At 48.5% G+C, this 24,001-nt stretch overlaps 1 protein-coding gene across 1 annotated transcript in view; it reads right to left on the minus strand.

Moving 5' to 3' along the window:
- Positions 1–24,001, minus strand: part of LOC137636875 (stromal cell-derived factor 2-like) — a 43,619-nt gene that overhangs the window by 6,765 nt on the left and 12,853 nt on the right. The window lies entirely within an intron of this gene.

Raw genomic sequence — 24,001 nt, forward strand, 5'->3', positions numbered from 1 at the left:
GGGACAGGGCTGGCGGGCAAATATGTGTAAATAGCTAAGGTTTGTATAGTTAGGAAAAATACAAATTATCTACGAATTTGTCATTTGTTCCGTAAATGAAATACAAACCACGCTATTTACATGGGGTGACTCAACCCTTAGGAAGGGAGGCAAGTCCCTCCCATACTGCGGCCTACATAAGCTGTGTGTGAAGGTGAGAAGCGTGACTCGTCCTAGGAAGTTGACCTGGAGTTCTTCAGATGGAACTAGGACTCTCCCAATACCACCTTGTCAGGGTATGGGGACATGACAGTATTACACTTAATACTAGGAACACAAGGGAGCATGGTTTACCTGCAGAGAACCCAGGTTGCTGCTTTCTCCAAGGGAGGGGAGGATGAAGAAAAGAATAAGGGCCAGACAGATCTTTTCATTCACGCAGACTAAAACCGGGTAACAATGCCCTCAACCTTCTGCTACTTGACCATTAAGGAGCCTGAGGTTAGACCAGCTGTTGTGCAGCCACCACAGGGCTGATAGAGAACGTATCGAGCCTCCTGTGTGTCACGTCTTGCAGGTAGTGGGCCGTGAAGGTGGTCTGATGCCTCCACACCCCAGCTTGAAGGACCTGCGTCACTGAATAGTTCTTCTTGAAGGCCAGGGACATAGCTATGCCCGACATCATGCGCTCTAGGGCGACGTGACGGAGGAGGGTCAGGATTCAAGGCCAGATGTATCACCTAGCGAATCCAGGCCGAGATGGTATTCCTGGTGACCCTCCTCTTCGTTTTCCCGGTGCTCACGAACAAGGCTCACACCTGGGGATGAACTGCAGCTGTTCTTTTAAGATACAACCTCAGACTCCTCACTGGGCACAGTAGGAGATGGTCTGGATCATCTGTTACAGAATGGAGACTCGAAACCTGGAAAGAGTCGAACCTAGGGTCCGGCACTCCCGGATTCTGAGTCTTGGCAACAAACTCAGGGACGAAGCTGAATGTTACCTCCCCCATCCCCTTGAATAGGCGATGTCGTACGAGAGACCATGAAGCTCACTGACTCGCTTGGCTGAGGCCAAAGCTAGCAGGAAAACCGTCTTCCAGGTAAGGTGGCGATCAGAAGCCTGGCGTAATGGTTCGTAGGGAGGTCTCTTCAAAGACCTGAGAACTCAAACCACGTTCCATGGAGGAGGTCTCACTTTCGACTGAGGGCAGGTAAGTTCATAACTCCGTATGAGAAGGGCAAGTTCCAACGAGGAAGAAATGTCCATTCCTTTAAGCCTGAAGGCAAGACTTAAGGTTGAGCGATAGCCTTTCACTGCCGAGACTGAAAGGCGCATTTCCTCCCGCAGATACAAGAGGAGCCCCGCTATTGCTGGAATAGTGGCATCGAGGGGAGAGATACCCCTTCCACGACACCAACCACAGAAGACTCGCCACTTCGCCTGGTAGACCCCTGCGGATGACTTGCGCAGGTGACCAGACATCCTGTTCGCAACTTGTTGCGAAAATCCTCTCTCTGTGAGGAGATGCTGGATAGTCTCCAGGCGTGAAGTCAAAGCGAAGCTACCGCTTTGTGGTAGATGTTGGCATGTGGTTGTTTGAGTAGCTCGTGGCGTGGAGGGAGTTCTCTCGGAACCTCCGTGAGGAGTTGCAGAAGGTCCGGGAACCATTCTGCGTGATGCCATAGCGGAGCTATCAGGGTCATTGAAAGATTGACCGATATTCTGGTCTTGTTGAGCACCCTCCTCATCAGACAGAACGGGGGAAAGGCGTACACATCGACGTTGTTCCACCGTTGTTGGAAGGCTTCCTGCCAGAGAGCATTGGGGTCCGGAACCGGGGAGCAGTACAGCGGGAGCTTGAAATTCAGCGCTGTAGCAAACAGATCCACCGTCGGGGAACCCCACAAAGTCAGGACTTTGTTGGCTACTTGAGGATCCAAAGACCACTCGGTACTCACTATCTGCGTCGCTCTGCTCAGACTGTCGGTGAGCACATTCCTTTTGCCTGGAATGAAGTGAGCCGTTAGCGAGATCGAGTGGACTTCGGACCATCTCAGGATCTCTACTGCAAGATGGGATAGCTGTTCCGAAAAGGTACCTCCCTGCTCGTTGATATAAGCCACCACCGTGGTGTTGTCGCTCATCACCATCACGGAGTGGCCCGCCAGGACTTGGTGGAACTTCTGAAGTGCCAGGTACACGGCCTTCATTTCTAGCAGGTTTATGTGAAGGTACTTCTCTGATTCTGACCACAGGCCTGATGTCCTGTGGTTCAGAACGTGGGCCCCCCACCCTTTCTTTGATGCGTCCGAGAACAACATCAAATCCGGGGGAAGGACAAGAAGATCCACTCCCTTTTGTAGGTTCTCGTCCGCCACCCACCACCGGAGGTCCGTCCGTTCCGCAAGACCCATAGGGATCAAAGTGTCCGGGGAATCGTGACCTTGATTCCACCGGGACTTGAGTCGCCACTGGAGGGATCTCATTCTGAGGCGACCGTTGGGAACCAGACGAGCCAGGGAGGAGAGGTGGCCGAGGAGACGTAACTACGGTTGGGCTGGGAGTTCTTCTCGATTGAGGAAAAGTCTCGCGACCATCCTCAGCCTTGCTATCCTGTCGTCTGATGGGAAGGCTTTGTGGAGATTGGTGTCTATGACCATGCCTAGATATACCAGTTTCTGAGAGGGCTGCAGAGAGGACTTCTCGAGACTTACCATGATCCCTAGATCCTGGCAAACTTCGAGGAGCTTGTCTTGGTGGCAAAGAAAGGTTGCCTTCGAGTCGGCTAGGATCAGCCAGTCGTCCAGATAACGAAGGAGACGGATGCCGATCCTGTGACCCCACAAAGAGATTAGGGTGAACACTCTGGTGAACACCTGAGGGGCTGTGGAGAGACCGAAACACAGCACCTTGAACTGGTAGATCTTGTTGTCTAGGCAAAATCTTAGGTACTTCCTTGAAGACGGATGGACTGGGATCTGGAAGTACGCGTCCTTCAGGTCCAGTGTACACAAGAAGTCTTGCGGTCTCACTGCGAGTCTGACCGTGTCTGCCGTCTCCATACTGAACGGAGTCTGCTTGACAAACCCGTTCAGGGTTGAGAGGTCGATGACTGGTCTCCAGCCTCCAGATGCCTTTCTCACAATAAAGAGTTGACTGAAGAAGCCTAGGGACCCGTCTACAACCTCCTGGAGAGCGTCCTTCTTCAACATGGTCTGGACTTCTGCCCAAAGGGCTTGCCCTCTTGCCGATCCCATGGCAAGAGAGCTCAACGACACTGGATTCACTGTCAGGGGAGGTAGAGAGGCTGTGAATGGGACGCGATAACCCAGAGCGATCACGGAAATCGTCCAGGCATCTGCCCCGAGTTGCTGCCACCTTGTCGCGCAACTTTGTAGGCATCCCCCCACTGGTGGACATGCAGGGGGACTGCTAACCCTAGCGTTTACGGCCTCGGCTGTTACCTCTAGGGTTTTTGCCTCCCCTGGAGGACTTCTTGCTCCTTCTGCTCTTGGCAGGAAAGGGCTTAAGACACCTTCGGCTTCGCTGCAGTGGTCTTTTTTGTGTCCTTAGCTGGACGGGGCTGTTGAGCCGCTGGAGGTTTGTAGGGCCTCGATGTCAGGGCCCTAAGGATGAGGCAATCCTGGTTGGACTTCCTCCACCTCTCAGCGGTAAGCTCCACGTCCTTAGGCTCAAACAAACGCTTACCGAACACGGAAGAGTGTCTGAGCCTGCTAACCTCCGAACTGGGAACCTTCTGGTGGAACCTCTCAGCCACAGCGTCCCGACGTTTGAGAATCGTTTTGGCCCACAAGCTCGAGACTTGGTGGGCCAGAAACTCAATGGTCCGTGTGCCTGAGAGTAAGAAAGTCTCCAGTGCCTTCCTGGTGCTTTCTTTGGACCGCACCAGGATGCCCAGAGACCCCAGCCAGATGTCAAGCCACGAAGTTGCCTGCATGGCACACTTAGCGACCTTCTCCTGGCTTAGGATCTCAGTGGCTGAGTGGGACACGTGCCGGTTGGAGTGTCTTTCAAGAGGGACTCCCCCGGCGAGTTCTTCCACAGAGTGATGCATCGGAAGACCCAAACAAGACTCCTCAAGGATCTCAAAGTACCTCCTCTGATGGACTCAAGGAGAAGGGAGGAGCTTGTTACCGGCGCTGGATCTGCTGGAGGAGTCAAGCTCAGAGAGCTGGCCCTCGACCTTGTCCCTGGCACTCTTCATCCCCTGAGACCAGGGCAAGGCTGCACTGGCCCTAGAGGGTTTCTGGGTGCCGTAGACGCGGTCCAGGACCGTGTCCTTACCTTCACGAGGAGGAATCTCAGGGTTTGGGATTCCGTTGAGGTTTCATGAGGGTCAAGACTTGCCAGAATGCGTGTTCTGACTCTTGGTGCTCTCCTCCTGAAGGACTGGCAGCGAAGTCTCCCGTCCCCAGTGGCTCTTCCTGGGGGGACACGTGGACATCCTCGGAAGGTCTAGATGGCTCCTGCCTGATCCTTGCTGACGATTTAGGAATCGTCTTAGAGTCCTTCGGTTCCCTCCTGGGCGGGATACAGGACTCGAGTAACGAAGGGTGCAGGCTCTTTTCCACCCCTGGACGAGAAGACTTCTCAGGGAGAGGCGGAGCTTCCCCCATTGGTGCGATGGGGGAATGGTCCGGCTCGTCCGACTTTCCTGAGGATGGGTAATCCTCATCCACGGGGGGGGGGGGGGGGGGGGGGGGGGGGGAAGGAGCCTTGCGCAAGGATCTGCAAGGAGATAAGATAGGCCTTGGAGGTGTTTCCATGGGAGAGACTCCTCCTTCCTCTTCAAGGGGGAGGAAGCTGCCACTGGTTTGCGACCCATGTCAGAGAGGGCGGACTTCATCGCTTGCACAAGAGCTCTGACCAGGGTACCGAACCAGGGGTGCTGGCTGACAGTCGCGCTGTCAGACACTCCCCTCTGGAGGGAAGGGCAACGTTCGATCCCTTGGAGGAGTCGACAAATGCAGGTTCGCCTGTGAAGCTGAAAAGAAGGAGTCCTTAGACCTGTCCGGGAACCGCCCCTCCTCCGGCGAGCGTGCTGGTCTGCGCTTGCGGGGAGGGGAACGAGACGAAGACCTGTCCGCCTGGCGACGCTCATGCTGGAGGTCGCGTGATGGGCCCTGGTCAGGGTCGTGGGCGTGAGGATCGCGTGACACAGGAATCTCGCGTTCGCGCGGGCGTGCATCGGCGTGGGCGAGAGAGGGTGGTGGAGCGGGTGCGAGGGCGCGCTGGCGAGGTCACAGGAGCGTGGGAGCGATGCGCGCTGGCGATGGTGCGGGCGCGGGGGGCGCGCAGGAGCTGGAGCGGGCACGCGTAGGAGATGGCGAGGGTGTGTGGCGTGCAGGAGCCGGAACGGGAGGCGGCCAGACGCGAGGACGCGCAGTATCCTGAAGCGGCCCTGGAGGGCGTGAGAGGACAGGGGCGCCCGAGCGCGTATCGGGGAGAACTGGGAGAGGGCGCATAAGCGCCGGTTCAGGATAGCTCGAGGAAGGGATGGCGCGTAGGTTGGCACTGGTCCGACAGGACAGGCATACTCGCCTGTGGGAGCGCTAGGCGCGCAGGTGATCGTGGGCGCGCATGGCGTGCATCAGGATGTGGACGCACTGGTGTGCGCTGCTGCGGTGGGCGAGCAGGACACGCGGTTTGAAGAGGGCGCACAGGTATGCGCTGGAGGGTTGCATGAGGCGCCTTGATGACCGGAGCGTCGCGCGCGGCTGGAACGCTTGCAGGATCGCGCGGTCTGGAATGAGAGCCCTGTGGTGCCGGTGAGCGCCAGTGCGCTAGCTTAGGCGCTTCCCGGGCAGCGCGCTGGCGCGTTGGCGAGAGTGTGAGCGCTGGAACTGGAACTGCGCGTGGGCGCGCTTCGCGCGTAACTCCAAACAGGCGCTGCGAGTCCAGAGGAACCTGTGCGCTAGCGTAGGAACCTCTTGAACTGCGCGCGATGAGGCAAGAACCGGGGAACGCTGGGCACAGGCGCAGGAACTGCTGGAGGGCGCCGGGGCACAAAAGGATGTGGGCGCGCAGGGGAACCCTGGCGCGTAGCAGGGACAGGGGCGCGCACGTGCGCAGGTGAACGCTGTGGTGGTAAGACAGGAACAGCGGCAGCAGCAGGAGGGCGCGCAGGAAGAACCTAGCGCTTGAGGGCAAGAGGCGCGGTTTTGCACTCAAGGCCCTTTAGCCCCGAGGGGCCCGGTACCTGCGCAGTGGCAGGATCAGGTGGCGCGCAACGCGCATCTGCAACATCAAAAGGTGACGGCAAGTCAGCAGGTCTGGAGGAAGGCTGGTCACTGTGTCCCGAAGGACGACCATCATCCAAAGGGGATCGCGAATGATCCCCGGAGAGGTCTAAGGTGGTAGCTGGCAGGGTCGGCGAATGGCGAGTCGTCTCCTCTGCAGAGGACTGTGGCGACGACGACAAGCCGAAGAGGCGCCTCCTAACTCCCTTGTGAGGGGAAGGAAGGCTTCTACGGCAAAGGGGAGGACGAGCCTTCCGCCTTATACGCCCACGAGGGGCCGTGGGATCAGCAGGCTGACCATCAAGGGGCTTCCGCAGAGGAGTCTCTGTGAGTGAACTCCCCCGAGGGGGAGAATCACCGGCAGGAGAGACCGTGGGACTTAGATCCTCCCTCGAAAGGTGTTCGGAGGGGGAATCTAAGTCAGCTACCTCAGCAACAGAAACGGGGGTTTAACTTGACCCAAGAGATGTCTCCGTCACAACAACGTCAACCACAGACAGAGGATCTAACCCTGCTGTAGTTGGCAATTGTTTGACAGCTGCACCAAGTTTGATCATGTCAAACAGGGCTTCCTTGGAGGGCGAACCCTGCAGCCCCAAGGAAGCCCAAAGCTGTAATAAATCACGATTAGACATATTCAAATCCTCCTCCGGGGGAGGAGAGGAAGCTATGGGAGGCAACTACCTCTCCCGCACACTGGGATCGGTCAACAGCAATATGGTCTACGCTACCACTCGCCGGCCTCTCGATAGAGACCGCTCGAGGGGGAGCTTCGGAGGAGGAAAGGGCTACGGAAGAAGAAGTCCTGGAATTTTCTCTCTTCAAAAAAGCCTCTGAAGGAGAAAGATCCCTTTTGGACTTTTTCTTCTGATGCCGGGCAAACCTCTCCCACTGGGAGGTAGACCACTCCCTACATTCTATACACACGTTACCACTATCACACCGCTGGCCCCTACAGTGAGGACATAAGGTGTGGGGATCGGTGTCGACCGCCGACATAAAGGTCCCACAAGGGAGGCCGGGAAGTCCAGGGCAAGTACGCATAGTAGTAGAGGCCAACTTCAAACACAATGAAAAAGAAAAAGCAAAAACAAATTAAATATGACAAATTCGGAGATAATTTGTAATTTCCTAACCATACAAACCTTAGCTATTTACATAGGGTATTACTTTCGGCGTAGCTGAAATGACGAGCCATTAGATTTTTAACGAGGGTTAACTACCCTCTCGCTAGTTAGCGAGGGGATAGGGGAGGGGTAGTTAGCTACCCCTCCCCCCTCACACGCCGGTGAACTGATTCACTTCGCTTAGAGGTAGGACTTCACGGGGGACAGGGCTGGCGGGCAAATATGTGTAAATAGCTAAGGGTTGTATGGTAAGGAAAAATACAAATTATCTCCGAATTTGTCATTTGTTCCGTAACCGAAATACAAACCACGCTATTTACATAGGGTGACTTAACCCTTAGGTAGGGTGGAAAAGTCCCAGCCTTACTGGCTTTGGCTTTGCCCGGGGACTCAGAATCAGAGTGAGTAGCACTCGAGAAAAGGAGTCCCTGCACCTCGCAAATTCCTTGCTCCGCAAGGAACGTGCGGCCTACATAAGCTTGTGTGTGAAGGAATGAAGTGTGACTTGTCCTAGGAAGTTGACCCGAAGTCCTTTAGATGGAATTCTAGGCTAGGACGTTCCCAATACCACCTCATCAGGGTATGGGGGACGCAACAGTATTATATTAATACTAGGAACACAAGGAAGCATGGTTTACCTGCAGTGGTTTGAGGTCAGCTATGCAGAGAATCCAGGATGCTGCTTTCTCCAAGGGAGGGGAGGATGAAGAAAAGAATAAGGGCCAGACATACTCTTTCCTTCATACAGTCTAAAACTGGGTAACAATACCCTCAACCTTCTGCTACCTGTCCATTAAGGAGCCTGAGGTTAGACCAGCTGTTGTGTTGCCACCCCAGGGCCGATAGAGAAAGTATCGAGGCTCCTGTGGGTCACGTCCTGCAGGTAGTGGGCTGTGAAGGTCGTTTGACGCTTACAGACTCCAGCTTGTAGCACCTGCATCACAGAGTAGTTCCTCTTGAAGCCCAGGGACGTTGTGATGCCTTTGACATCGTGTGCTCTAGGGCGACGTGACGGAGGAGGATCTGGATTCAGGGCGTGATGGATGACCCTTTGAATCCAGGCTGAAAAGGTATTCTTGGTGACCCTCCTCTTCGTCCTTCCTGTGCTCACAAACAGGGCTTGCACGTGAGGACGAACTGCAGCTGTTCTTTTAAGATAACACCACAGACTCCTTACTGGGCATAGTAGGAGATGGTCTGGGTCATCTGTTACAGAACGGAGATTCGAAATCCTTTTGAGTCTAGCAACCAACTCAGTGACGAACCTCAACGTTACCTCCCCCTATCCTCTTGAATGGGCAACGTCGTACGAGAGACCCTGAAGTTCGCTGATACGCTTGGCCGAGGCAAGAGCGAGCAGGAGCACCGTCTTCCAAGTCAGGTGACGATCAGAAGCCTGGCGTGATGGTACACAAAGAGGTCTCTTAACCCTTTTACCCCGGGGTACTGTATTTGGAAATTTCCAACCCTTAACCCCCAAGGGGTTATTTTTTTCCCAGCACATTTTGCAGTATATTTTTTTTAAATTGCTCTAACAGCCTTAATTTTTGTCATAGAGAGGTCAGGTTGGTCTCATTCTCTTGGAAAAAGCCTGAATTTTCTCAAAATATTATCAAAAAATGACAAATTCGAAGATAATTTGTATTTTTCCTAACCATACAAACCTTAGCTATTTACAGAGGGTTACCTTTTAACGCAGCTGAAATGGCGAGCCATTAGAATTTAACGAGGGTGTATTACCCCCGCGCTAGTTAGCGGGGGGGGGGGGGGGTAGAGGAGTGGTAGCTAGCTACCCCTCCCCCCCCTCACACAGATGAATGCTCACTTTCACTTGGAGGTAGGACTTGTCTTGGGGGACAAGGCTGGCGGGCAAATATGTGTAAATAGCTAAGGTTTGTATGGTTAGGAAAAATACAAATTATCTTCGAATTTGTCATTTGTTCCGTAACCGAAATACAAACCACGCTATTTACAGAGGGTGACTTACCCCTTAGGTAGGGTGGAAAGTCCCCAGCCATACTGGCTTTGGCTTTACCCGGGGACTCAGAATCCGAGTGAGTCGCACTCGAGAAAAGGAGTCCCTGCACCTCACAAGTTCCTTGCTCCGCAAGGAACCATGTGGCCTACGTAAGCTTGTGTGTGAAGGAAGAAGTGTGACCCGTCCTAGGCAGTTGACCTGGAGTTCCAGAAGGAACTCTGGGTTAGGACGTTCCCTATACCACCTCGTCAGGGTATGGGGGACGCGACAGTATTGACTCAATACTCGGAACACAAGGAAGCATGGTTTACCTGCAGAGGTTCGAGGTCAGCTATGCAGAGACCAGGATGCTGCTTCCCCGTAGAGGGGATGATGAAGAAAGAAGTAAGGGCCAGACATACTTCTTTCGTTCATGCAGACTAAAACCTGATAACAATGCCCTCAACCTTCTGCTACCTGTCCAAAAAGGAGCCTGAGGTTAGACCAGCTGTTGTATAGCCACCACAGAGGGATAGAAAACGTATCGAGACTCCTGTGGGTCACGCCCTGCAGGAAGCGGGCTGCGAAGGTCATTAGACGCTTCCAGACTCCAGCTTGTAGCACCTGCGTCACAGAGTAGTATTACTCGAAGGCGAGGGACGTTGCGATGTATCCAACATCGTGCTGTAGGGCAACGTGACGGGGGAGGGTCTGGAGACAGGTCGAGATGAATGTCCTTGAGTCCGGGCTGAAGAGGTATACTGGTGACTCTCCCCCATGTCCTCCTTGTGCTCCCAAATCGGCTGCAACCGAGGACAAACTGCAGCTGTTCCCAGCGCTAACCTCTCGATTCCTTTACTGGCAAGAAAGAGAAGGTCTTGGGACATCAGATACAGAATGGAGACTCAAAATCTTGAATGAATCGGACCGAAGGGCCGGGACCCCCAGATTCTGAGTCTAGCCAACAACTCAGGAGCGAGCCTGAATGTTGCCTTCCCCTCTTCCTTAGAAAGGGGGGAGTTGTAAGAGACCAACAGGAACAGCAGGGATGATCATCATGAAAGCGCTGACGAACAGGAGAGCGCTGATGAGCAGAAGAGCGCCTGTGCGCTAACACTGAGCAGGAGCAGGAGAGAACACAGCAGAAGGGCGCGCAGGGAAACCCTGACACGCAAGGGAAGAACCCCCGTGGGAGGCAACCCTTTGCCCCGAAGGGATCGTTGTCCGCCGGGAGACTGATGTCCGTCGGAAGACCGCTGTCCGTCGGGAAGACCGTTGTCCGTCGGGAAGACCATTGCCCGTCGGAAGACGAGATCAGACTGCTGTCCATCTGCACCAAGGCGGAAGATCGAGAAAAAGGAGTTGTAGGCTGCAAACGGAGATTCAAAAAGGCGCCTCAAGCACCCTTATAGGGAGATGAGAGGCCCTTTACGACGAGGCGGACGGTGGGCCTTACGGCGAGGGAGGCCAACAGCAACAGCAACAGAAGAAACCTCCGAAGAGGAGTCTCTATGAGTGTACTCTCTCGCGAACGAAAGAGAAACACTTCGTAGAAGAGACTGGTCAGCCAGTGACCTAAAAGGAGCAATCCTCCGAAGAGGAGCTCCTGCAGTTGCCCAGCCCCTTGAGCGAAACTGCAGGTATGACCGCTCAGCACCAAGAGCATAGTCGCACGAAAAAAAGGCAAGAGAAGAACCCCCCAAAAGGGGAAAAACTCAAGCCTGGACAGGAAAAACTTCCCTCGGAAGGAAAGTTACCAGCCCAAGGAGGCAAGCCTCCTGAGAGTTCTAAAATGAACTGGAGAGCTGTCCGTCGTCACGGGAGTACTTCCAGTAGAAGGAGACACGCCCCTGACGAAAATACAAGGGGGGAGGCAGCAACAGCCGAATCCCCAGGACTCAACAAGACAGCTCACACCGTTGCCATATTACAGAAACGAACTAGATCGGTAACTGTAAAAAAATAAAACAAATAATATAAGTACACATTCATTCCCCCGGGAAGGCTCCGAAGAGGAATCCCGAGGGAAAGGAAACAAGAATTACACAACAGGCACGTGCCCTCACAACCACTTACGCTCACGGAAGGAGAGCTGTAACCAAAACAGAATTATAACAATTATAATTATGTAACTATGTAATTATGTAATTTAAAAATGAATGAACACTAAAGAAAGAACGAAAACCCCGAAAGGAATCGTTCTACAAGCTGAAAAACAAAAAACAACTACAATTAGATTCATAACTAATTGAGACAAACGTACGGCGTAGCAACCCCCCCACACGGAAAGGAAGCTACAAGGGCGTAGTAACACGTAGTAAAAGGGTGAACGACCTCAAGAGAGAGAGAGAGAAAGACATAAAATTACGCCGTGGTGGCCTAACTGCCGAGGACTCCACGTAGATATTGTACACTACACACACAACTCTGAAAAGGAAACTTACTTATTTCTATACTCAAATATATATACCAACATGAAAACATGCTGTATATTGAGTAAATGAAAAGTAAGCGATTAAGTAAAGACAAAACAAACAATGGCTGCCAAGAGAGGACCAAGACAGAGACGTCTGTCACAGTCCGAGCCAAAAGTGAAAGTGAGCATTCATCTGTGTGTGAGGGGGGGGAGGGGTAGCTAGCTACAACTCCCCTACCCCCCCGCTAACTAGCGCGGGGGTAATACACCCTCGTTAAATTCTAATGGCTCGCCATTTCAGCTGCGCTAAAAGGTAACCCTCTGTAAATAGCGTGGTTTGTATTTCGGTTACGGAACAAATATAAAAAACTAATTTTTATAGCATTTTTTTGCATGGGGGTAAAGGGATGGCTTCTGTGAAACGTACCAGTACGTCCTTTGGGGGTAAAAGGGTTAAGAGCCCTAAGAACCCGAACCACGTTCCATGGAGGAGGTCTCACTTCCGACTGGGGGCAGTTAAGTTCGTAGCTTCGTATGAACGAAGAAAGTTCCCGCGAGGGGGAAATGTCTATTCCTTTCACCCTGAAGGCAAGACTTAAGGCTGAGCGGTAGCCTTTTACTGCCGAGACCGAAAGGCGCATTACCTCCCGCAGATATACAAGAACTCCGCTATTGCTGGAATAGTGGCATCAAGGGGAGAGATACCTCTCCCACGACACCAACCACAGAAGACTCTCCACTTTGCCTGGTAGACCCCTGCAGATGACTTTCGCAGGTGTCGAGACATCAGCTCCGCAACTTGTTGGGAAACGCTTCTCTCTGTGAGGAGATGCTGGATAGTCTCAATGTGTGAAGCCGAAGCGATGCTACGGCTTTGTGGTAGATGTTGCAGTGTGGTTGCTTGAGTAGCTCGTGTCGTGGGGGGAAGCTCTCTCGGGAGTTCCGTCAGGAGATGCAGAAGATCCGGGAACCACTCTGCATGATGCCATAGCGAAGCTATCAGAGTCATAGACAGGTTAACCGATAGTCTGGTCTTGTTGAGCACCCTTCTCATCAGACAGAACGGTGGGAAGGCGTAGACGTCGATGATAGTCCAAGTTCCCCGTAGGAAAGGAGGAACAGCGTAGAAAACCGATTAATAAATAAAGTCCCGCGATGGCGATTCCCCACGGCGGCAGAGAATCGGAAGCCGAAGGAACGACCGAAGGACCAAGGGAGAGATCGCGACCCACAAAGTGTCACCGCGGTGATGTCGTACACTACACACACAGCAAAAAGACCAAAAAGGAAACTTACTGTATTTCTATACAGTGAACCCTCGCTACTTCGCGGTTCGACAATCGCGGATTCACCACTTCGCGGGGTTTTTCCATAACCCATATATATATACATATCGCGGATTTTCCGGAAAATTCGAAAATACCGCGAAATCTGAAGACCCCCAAATACGATATTTTGTTACCTGTAATTCCATTAATACTGTAATTAGTAATATCTGCTCTTACTGATTGTTCATTGCATTACATATGATATATAATTCAGCACAGAAAGAAATAAAACACGAAAAGAGAATGTGATCATACGATAATTCAGTACGTAGTAAAATTAAATCGAACATGAAACGCAAATCAGATGCAGTCATACCATATTAGAATGGTGTGTACTGTAATGGATGTGCTTCTTTTCCATGAATCTTTTGTATGTATACGTACGTAGTACAGTACTGCATCCAATAATATTCTTTGTTGCAAAAATCACATTTCGAATAAGCGTACGAGAGAGAGAGAGAGAGAGAGAGAGAGAGAGAGAGAGAGAGAGAGAGAGAGAGAGAGAGAGAGAGAGAGGCGTAAAATAGCGTACGTAAATTTTTATTATTATTGTTATTATTATTATTATTGTTGTTGTTGTTAATAAAATTATTATTGTTATTATTATTATCATTACTGTACAGTATTATTATCATTATTTATTATTATTACGGTATTGTACTTAATCTACGTACGTTCAGTATGCGCGGGGCATCTTCTATGAGTAACCAACGCATCATAGTACTGTAAGACGGGTTGTGATTGGTTCAAGCGCTGATAGATGACGAATCAGAACTCAAGTTTTGTTATCTAGCCTGTGATTGGTGTTTTGCCCGCATCTTCTACCCGCAGCATCAAAGTTCTCGCGGGGCTGGATCGTTCACTTTCTCTTACCGCGTATCGCTGAGTAGACGTTCTTAAGTTTGTGAAGTTTAATCTGTGCTGTGTGCGACCTTTTTAAGTTGAACTTTTTGTTACAGTACTGTACGTAAATCCTACTGTAATGGCTCCCAAGCGTTCTGCTTCTCTTAAGGCTGGTAGTGAGCCTAAACGCCACCGAAGGATGATGACGATAGCTGAGAAGGTTACGCTTCTCGACATGTTAAAAGATGGTAGAAGTTACGCGGCCGCCGGCCGCCATTTTGGCATCAACGAATCCACCGTTCGCTATATCAAAAAGGACGAGGCGAACATTAGAAAGACGGCTGCAATCACCTTTAGCAGATCAGCGAAGCGAGTCGTTACAACGCGTAATAAAACGATCGTACGCATGGAAGGTGCTTTAGCTGTGTGGATTGCCGACTGCCGGAAGAAGAACATAGCGTTGGATACGAACACCATCCAAACAAAGGCTTTGAGTTTATATGAGAATTTTGCTGCAAAGGAACCTAAAGACGACGACGGCAACCATGCTGAAGATGATGATGATGCAGATGATCCTCAACCAGGGACATCCACTGATTCCCAGCCTCAGAAACGTTTTTCCGCAAGCAAAGGATGGTTCGCGAAGTTTCAGAAACGCTTCGCCCTGAAAAGCGTTTCCCTGCATGGGGAGTCTGCTTCCGCTGACACTGCCGCTGCTGAAACTTACGTGAACCAGACGTTCAAGAATATTATCGCCGAAGGTGGATACAAGCCGGAACAAGTCTTTAATATGGATGAGACTGGCTTGTTTTGGAAGAGAATGCCGTCGCGAACTTTCCTGTTCAAAGAGGAAGCCAAAGCCTCTGGCTTTAAGGCATTCAAGGATCGCGTTACCCTCGTGATGTGTGGCAATGCTGCTGGATTTTTGTTAAAGCCGGGGCTTATTTATAAGTCGAAAAATCCTCGCTCTTTGAAAAATAAAAATAAGAATCTCCTTCCCGTGTACTGGATGCATAATCAAAAAGCATGGATTACGAAGATGCTGACCTCCAACTGGTTCCACCAGTGTTTTATCCCGCAAGTCAGCAAATATCTCGTAGAGAAGGGCTTGCCATTCAAGATCCTTCTCCTTATGGATAACGCTGGTGGACACGCAACTGACCTGTCGCATGAGGGCATTCAGGTTGAGTTCCTGCCACCCAACACCACGTCATTAATTCAACCGATGGACCAGGGGGTTATCAGGGCGTTCAAGGCCCTCTACACGAAGAATACCTTGGCGGACCTCGTTGCGTGTGTGGTTGCTGCCCAAGATGACGAGGATGAAGATTTCAACTTGAAGGCGTACTGGCGGCAGTACACCATAGCCACGTGCCTGCAGAATATTCAGAAGGCACTTCAAGAGATGAAACCTGCAACCGTGAATGCGAGCTGGAAGAAGTTGTGGCCCGATATTGTTTACGACGACAAGGGATTTACTCCGTCGGAAATCCAACACTGCAATACGGAAATCTGTGCAGTTGGCTGCCATAATTGGAGGTGACGGGTTTGGCGACATGACGACTGAAGACGTCGACGAGTTGTTGGACTGCCATTCCCAGCCCCTAACTGACGCAGACCTCGAAGACCTGACGAAATCGGCAAGTGAGGAAGAGAGTGATACCCAGGAAGAGACCCAAGAAAATGTCGAAGAAACGGGCTTAACATTAGAACGGCTTGCCAAGTTCTGCACCCATATCAAGGAGGCGAAAGAAATGTTACAAGAGTGGGACGAGGATATGGTTCGCTCGATGCAATTCTCCAACAAGGTCGATGACATCATGACTCCCTACAGGATGCTCTTGGATCGAAAAAAGAAGCAGCGGCAACAACTTCCGATCACAATGTTCTTCCAGCCTCGCAAAAAAGAGCCAGTTCCTCCAACGTACGCCTTCGGAAGAAATTGAAGAAGTTTCCCAGGAAGAAGTTGAAGAGGTGTCCCAGGAAAAGACACCTCCGTCTGAAGAGACGTAAAATACTATCATTGACTGCACAGTAGAACACATCATCAGCTTCATCATCATCATTTCTACTGTGCAGCAAATTCATCGCCATCACCATTCAAGTTTTTCTTCAACTTCTTTCGTGGTGAGTACAGTAACAATCTTTATTTTTTACTTTAATATTCTTACTGCCTGTTTTATAGTTTAGTAATGTACGTACTGTATGCATTAAGTTAAAGGGAAGGTTTTAAAAGTCTACATGTTGTAACCTATCATATTTTTTTTGTTTAAAATTTACATTTACGTACGTAAAACAATCTCTCTCTCTCTCTCTCTCTCTCTCTCTCTCTCTCTCTCTCTCTCTCTCTCTCTCTCTCGTAAATTGTTTTCCTGCTTTGCTACGTACAATACTGTATAATTTATATTTGTAAGGTAACATATTTTGTAAATGCTTTTACTGTAAATACTGTATGTACTGTATCATTATTTATCACTATCATCATGCGCGTTAAATGCCTTGTTTGTTCTGAGCGTGGTTGTTTACTGAGCGTACACGCCGTCGTTTCAGGCGGCGTCATAAAGAAAAAGATTTCATTTGGAAGTCCTAAGAAAAATACGTAAACTAAAACATTGGTAATAAAAAAATCAACATACAGTACTGTATAATCAATATAATCGATGCAAAAACTAACCTATACATATATGTGTACACTAAATGAGTTTGTTTCTTCATTATGATCAGAGATGAACGTAAACAAAACATTGGTTGCCATTTTTTATCGTGCTTTTTAGGTGTTTAGGAAACGCATGATATAAAATCGCCTTTAATATTTGTGCCTGTTTTAGTTTAGGGTGCTGTAGTACATGCATTAAGTGTTCTGTACATTAAAGGGTGGTTTGTTAACAGTACTACGTACAAGGGAAGGTTTTAAAAGTCCGAATATACATGTTAAATAAATAGGTAAATATGATGTCACTACTTCGCGGATTTTCACCTATCGCGCCCGCGTCTGGAACCTATCTACCGCGATAAACGAGGGTTCACTGTACCTAAATACACACATAAACATGAGAATGTTTATATATATATATATATATATATATATATATATATATATATATATATATATATATATATATATATATATATATATATATATTAAGTAATTAAGTAAAGACAAAACATTAATGGCTGCCAAGCGAAGGTGAGAGCGGACATGTCCGCTCACCACCCGAGCCAAAAGTGAAGTGAATCAGTTCACCGGTGTGTGAGGGGGGAGGGGTAGCTAGCAACCCCTCTCCTACCCCCTTGCTAACTAACGAGAGGGTAGTTAACCCTCGTTAAAAATCTAATGGCTCGTCATTTCAGCTACGCCGAAAGTAATACCCTATGTAAATAGCGTGGTTTGTATTTCGGTTACGGAACAAATGGCAGTCAAAGCGAGGGAGAGAGCAGACAGGTCTGTTCTCCGCCCGAGCCAAAAGTAAAGTGAAACATTCACCGGTGTTTGAGGGGGTGGGGGGGGGTAGCTAGCTACCCCTCCCTTACCCCTTCGCTAACTAGCGAGAGAGTAGCTAACCCTCGTTAAAAATCTAATGGCTCGTCATTTCAGCTACGCCGAAAGTAATACCCTATGTAAATAGCGCGGTTTGTATTTCGGTTACGGAACAAATGGCAGTCAAAGCGAGGGAGAGAGCAGACAGGTCTGTTCTCCGCCCAAGCCAAAAGTAAAGTGAAACATTCACCGGTGTTTGTGAGGGGGGAGGGGTAGCTAGCTACCCCTACCTACCCCCGCTAACTAGCGGCGGGATAGTAAACCCTCGTTAAAACTTTTATGGCTTGTCATTCAGCTACGCCGAAGTAATTACCCCATGTAAATAGCGTGGTTTGTATTTCAGTTACGGAACAAAATATGATTCTTCCCGATGGATTAAAAAAAAATTAGGGGCAAAACTCAATAGTGTTAAGATCCATCTCTTCAAAGATAAAACAGTATATGAACAAGAGAAAAAGGAGCATAAAGAATTAAAAAAGCTGGCCAGTATAGGATAAAGAAAACACCAAAAGTAAAATTCACAAGATTTCCGATTAATTTCTGTACTGATGAAAAAAGGTTGAAGATTCTGGTAAAATTTATGGTTAATTTTCAGCAAAATAAAAAATGTTGCCTTAATCATTGTTTGACTAAAAACATAAGAGAAAAAACTGACATAAAATTACTTAAGCGTACCCTCATGAGAGAGAACTTCAGCCAAGATAGCCAAGTCCACAGTATAGAGGCTGTCACCTGTAACTACTTCTTACTTACTGCATCTATATAGTTACCCATTTGAATTAGAATGAAAGCTGTAAACTAATTTTCCTAATAATGAATATTAAATAAGACGAAGAAAGTTGATAAATTATCATTCTCATATAACCCTTTTACCCCCAAAGGACGTACTGGTACGTTTCACAAAAGCCACCCCTTTACCCACATGGACGTACCGGTACGTCCTTGCAAAAAAATGCTATAAAAATGTTATTTTTATTAGTAAAATAAATTTTTGAATATACTTACCCGATAATCATGTAGCTGTCAACTCCGTTGCCCGACAGAATTCTACGGGAGGGATACGCCAGCTATCACAATACTAGAAGGGGGTGTACTCACCAGCGCCACCTGTGGCCAGGTACTACAGTACTTCTTGTTGACACCTCCTCAATTTTTCCTCGGTCCACTGGTTCTCTATGGGGAGGAAGGGAGGGTCAATTAAATCATGATTATCGGGTAAGTATATTCAAAAATTTATTTTACTAATAAAAATAACATTTTTCAATATTAAACTTACCCGATAATCATGTAGCTGATTCACACCCAGGGGGGTGGGTGAAAACCAGTGTACAAGATTAAAGGATAGCTAAGTATCCCGTATTTCATATAATCAGTTATCTCAAAATAACAATGAAATAATAAGTACCTGGTAAGGAAGTCGACTTGAACCGTTACTCTGCCTTTTTTTAAGTTCGTCTTCCTTACTGAGCGCAGCGTTCCTCTTAGGAGGCTGAATCAACTCTAAGGTGCTAAAGTATATAGGGCTGCAACCCCTACTAAAGGACCTCTACACAACCTCTAACCCAGGCGCTTCTCAAGAATGAATTGACCACCCGCCAAATCAAAAGGATGCGGAAGGCTTCTTAGCCTACCGTAACAACCATAAAAACAACAATAAAAGCATTCAAGAGAAAGGTTAAAAAAGGTTATGGGATTAAGGGAATGTAGTGGCTGAGCCCTCACCTACTACTGCACTCGCTGCTACGAATGGTCCCAGGGTGTAGCAGTTCTCGTAAAGAGACTGGACATCTTTAAGATAAAATGATGCAAACACTGACTTGCTCCTCCAATAGGTTGCATCCATTATGCTCTGCAGAGAACGGTTTTTATTAAAGGCCATCGAAGTAGCTACGGCTCTCACTTCGTGGGTCCTTACCTTCAGCAAAGCAAGGTCTTCCTCCTTTAAGTGAGAATGGGCTTCTCTAATCAGAAGCCTTATATAATACGAAACCCCGTTTTTGGACATGGGCCTCGAAGGGTTCTTGATTGCACACCATAAGGCTTCTGACTGTCCTCGAATAGGTTTTGACCTATTAAGATAAAATTTCAGAGCTCTGACAGGGCAAAGAACTCTTTCTAGCTCGTTACCTACCATGTTGGAGAGGCTAGGTATTTCAAACGATCTAGGCCAAGGACGTGAAGGAAGTTCATTCTTAGCTAAGAATCCGAGCTGTAAAGAACATGTTGCAGATTCGGATGTGAACCCAATGTTCTTGCTGAAGGCATGAACCTCACTGACTCTTTTAGCTGTTGCAAGGCAGACGAGAAAAAGAGTCTTGAGGGTAAGGTCCTTGAAGGAAGCTGACTGGAGAGGTTCGAACCTAGGTGACATAAGGAACCTTAAGACTACGTCTAGATTCCAGCCTGGAGTGGGTAGACGACGTTCTTTAGTAGTCTCAAAAGACTTAAGGATGTCTTGAAGGTCCTTGTTGGAAGAAAGGTCCAAACCTCTGTGGCGGAGAACTGAAGCCAACATACTCCTGTACCCTTTAATCGTAGGAGCTGAAAGGGATCTCTCATTCCTAAGATGTAATAGGAAGTCAGCTATTTGGGTCACAGAGGTATTGGTAGAGGAAACTGCATTGGCTCTACACCAGCTCCGGAAGACTTCCCACTTGGATTGGTAGACTCTACGAGTGGATACCCTCCTTGCTCTGGCAATCGCACTGGCTGCCTCCTTCGAAAAGCCTCTAGCTCTAGCGAATTTTTCGACAGTCTGAAGGCAGTCAGCCGAAGAGCGTGGAGGTTTGGGTGCAACCTGTCTACGTGAGGTTGACGTAGAAGGTCCACTCTTAGAGGGAGAGTCCTGGGGACGTCGACCAGCCATTGTAGTACCTCTGTGAACCATTCTCTTGCAGGCCAAAGGGGAGCAACCAGCGTCAGCCGTGTCCCTTCGTGCGAGATGAACTTCTGAAGGACTTTGTTTATGATCTTGAACGGTGGGAATGCGTAAAGGTCGAGATGGGACCAGTTCAGCAGAAAAGCATCCACATGAACTGCTGCTGGGTCTGGAACTGGGGAACAGTACAAAGGAAGTCTCTTGGTCATGGAGGTGGCAAACAGATCTATTGTCGGCTGACCCCACAAGGTCCAAAGTCTGTTGCACACGCTCTTGTGGAGGGTCCATTCCGTGGGGATAACCTGATCCCTTCTGCTTAGGCGATCTGCTGAGACGTTCATGTTGCCCTGAATGAACCTCGTAACTAGGGTTTTTGACCAAATGAGGAGGTCCCTTGCTATGTCGTATAGGCTCCTCGAATGGGTCCCTCCTTGCTTGGAGATGTAAGCCAAGGCTGTGGTGTTGTCGGAGTTCACCTCCACCACCTTGCCTAGCAGGAGGGACTTGAAGTTCAACAGGGCTAAATGAACTGCTAGTAGCTCCTTGCAGTTGATGTGGAGCGTTTCCTGTTCCTCGTTCCACGTTCCCGAGCACTCCCGTCCGTTCAAGGTCGCGCCCCAGCCCGAGTCCGATGCATCCGAGAAGAGATGAAGATTGGGGGTCTGAATTGCCAACGATAGGCCCTCCCTGAGAAGGAGATTGGTCTTCCACCACAAGAGAGTGGTCTTCATCTCTTTGGTGACTGGGATAGAGACTGCTTCGAGAGTCAAACCCTTGTCCCAATGAGCTGCTAGATGGAATTGAAGAGGGCGGAGGTGGAGTCTCCCTAGCTCGACGAACAGGGCCAACGATGAAAGGGTCCCTGTGAGACTCATCTTCTGTCTCACCGAGCAACTGCTCCTCTTCAGCATGCTCAGGATGCAATCTAGGGCTTGGCTTATCCTTGGGGCCGATGGAAAAGCCCGAAAATCCTGACTCCGAATCTCCATTCCCAGGTACACAATGGATTGGGAGGGAATGAGCTGGGACTTTTCTAGATTGACTAACAGACCCAGTTCTTTGATCAAGTCCAAAGTCCAGTTGAGACTCTCCAGACAGCGACGACTCGTGGAGGCTCTCAACAGCCAGTCGTCTAAATAAAGGGAGGCTCTGATGTCCGATAAGTGGAGGAATTTTGCTATATTCCTCATCAGATGCGTGAACACCATAGGAGCTGTGCTTAGGCCAAAACACAGGGCTTGGAATTGGTAGACAACCTTTCCAAAAACGAATCTCAGGAAAGGTTGGGAGTCTGGATGAATAGGAACGTGAAAGTAAGCATCTTTCAGGTCCAACGAGACCATCCAGTCCTCCTGCCTGACCGCTGCTAGGACCGACTTCGTCGTCTCCATCGTGAACGTCTGCTTGGTGACATAAGCATTGAGCGCGCTGACGTCCAGCACCGGTCTCCAACCTCCTGTCTTCTTGGCCACCAGAAAGAGACGGTTGTAGAAGCCCGGGGATTGATGGTCCCGGACTATAACCACTGCCTTCTTCTGTAAAAGGAGCGACACCTCCTGGTGCAACGCTAGCCTCTTGTCCTTTTCTTTGTAGTTGGGAGAGAGGTTGATGGGAGATGTGGTCAGAGGGGGTTTGCGGCAGAATGGTATCCTGTAACCCTCCCTCAGCCAACTGACAGACTGGGCGTCTGCCTCTCTTTTCCCAGGCTTGCCAGAAGATCTTGAGTCTGGCTCCTACTGCTGTCTGGAGAGGAGGAGAGTCAGTTTTTGCCTTTAGAAGCCTTGGAACTGTGGCGGGATGTTTAAAAAACAAGCCCCACACCCTTGAATCACTCTAACAGACAATGGTCTCCACAAAACAAACTTTCCCCTTACGTAATCTATAACCAGACTCTTGGACAAAAGGACAAAACAAAACAAAACATAACCTTAAAACTATAATTCTTAAACCTTAAAATAAATCATAAACCATCCACATTCAAAATAAATACTTTAAACCAATCAAAACTTAACACCTTAAACTAATCAAAACTTAACACTAAAGATAAATACCATTCAAATAAACGCAAAAAATCCTAACAAACTTAAATTATACCACACACCAACACCAAAAATAAATATATATATGAATTTCTTGTATAAATATTATGGTACACCAACACGGTCGCCACACACAAGCCGGACTGTCTTTACGGCACACAACTCTGTGTTCAGCAGTTCATTGGGTGGCAATTCGCCACAACTACTTCCCTGATTGGGGTCGTGGTTATTATTAGCACCACCATCATCATCATCATCATCAATCGTAAGTAAACGGGCCGGTCATCAACAATCGTCAATCCAAAGAGCAGTCTTAATACCAAAATCAATCACAGGCCAGGTCGTCAACAGTTGAGCAGTCAAATGAGCAGTACAAACAAAATCTTAATACAGGCCAGGTCATCAACAATACATCCACTTTCAAAATTCGGTCTCTCCAAAGGAGGAATCTCAGCCTGCCAAAATAAAAAAGAAAAACACTTACGAACACTTCTAGCTAACTGAACTATCGCACTATAATCAAAGATAAATAATAAATTGTTCCTATCATTCACAATCACGACAAGCAAAGATAAACAAAACTGTACTTACTTTGAAAATCAAAAAACACTTCCACGCTGGTCGAAAAAATATATATATAATCCAGCTCTCACACAACTGCCTTATGCTGCAGTCAAATAAAAAAGCATTCGCTCCGAAACATTCACCACTGTCGTAACCTAACTAAAACATGTAAACAAACAATCTCATTTATACCAACAGTCTTTCTCACCACAAACGATCGTTAACCTAACTACTTTCGCTCGCTAACACAATCTCTCTCTCTCTCTCTCTCTCTCTCTCTCTCTCTCTCTCTCTCTCTCTCTCTCTCTCTCTCTCTCTCAGGATTTGGCAAAAACAAAAATAAAATAAAGCAAAAATAAATCCTCCACATTCCTCCCCCCTTACTTTGCCAAATCCTTCTCACACAACACTTACATTATTTTTTTCATAACCCAGTCGCAGTCGGGAACGGGACCTCTACTCCGAGTAACTGGGCCTCCATATACTCTCTCATTCACTTCTTCCTTATCACAATCATTAGCTACATTAACACTATTCCTATCTAAATCCCTATCATCTAATATATCATGTACAATCATATCTACCTCGTTCTCATCTGGCCCTATAATTACACTCATTTCTGTAAACAGTTCATCCATTTCATCAAAAACATTCTCAACTTTAGTAAAAGATTCATTCATACTACTAATCATTCTCCTATCTCTCACTCTCGCATTCGTCATCCTTTCTTTTACATCACCTAAGGAAAAGCCACACACACTATAGGTATCATTCATACTCAGCCATGATTCATCTGTATTAATACATTTATCCTCCACACTCACTTGCACATTTACACCCTTGTCATACTTATTCGTATTCTTACCTATTCCTATAAATTTCCCTTGCACTTTCTCCTCACTTAAAACTTTCAAACGCCTCTTTTTCCTATATTCAACTAACACTAATTGTTTATTTTCCAGCCCTAATTTCTCATGAATACTCGGTTCATACTTGCTCATTTCCAACCAATTACTCATCCCATTCTCACAAACATTGATCTTATTCCTTCCACACACACAGGAGGAC

Source organism: Palaemon carinicauda, unplaced genomic scaffold (genome assembly GCF_036898095.1).
Source record: "Palaemon carinicauda isolate YSFRI2023 unplaced genomic scaffold, ASM3689809v2 scaffold425, whole genome shotgun sequence".
Taxonomy (NCBI): domain Eukaryota; kingdom Metazoa; phylum Arthropoda; class Malacostraca; order Decapoda; family Palaemonidae; genus Palaemon; species Palaemon carinicauda.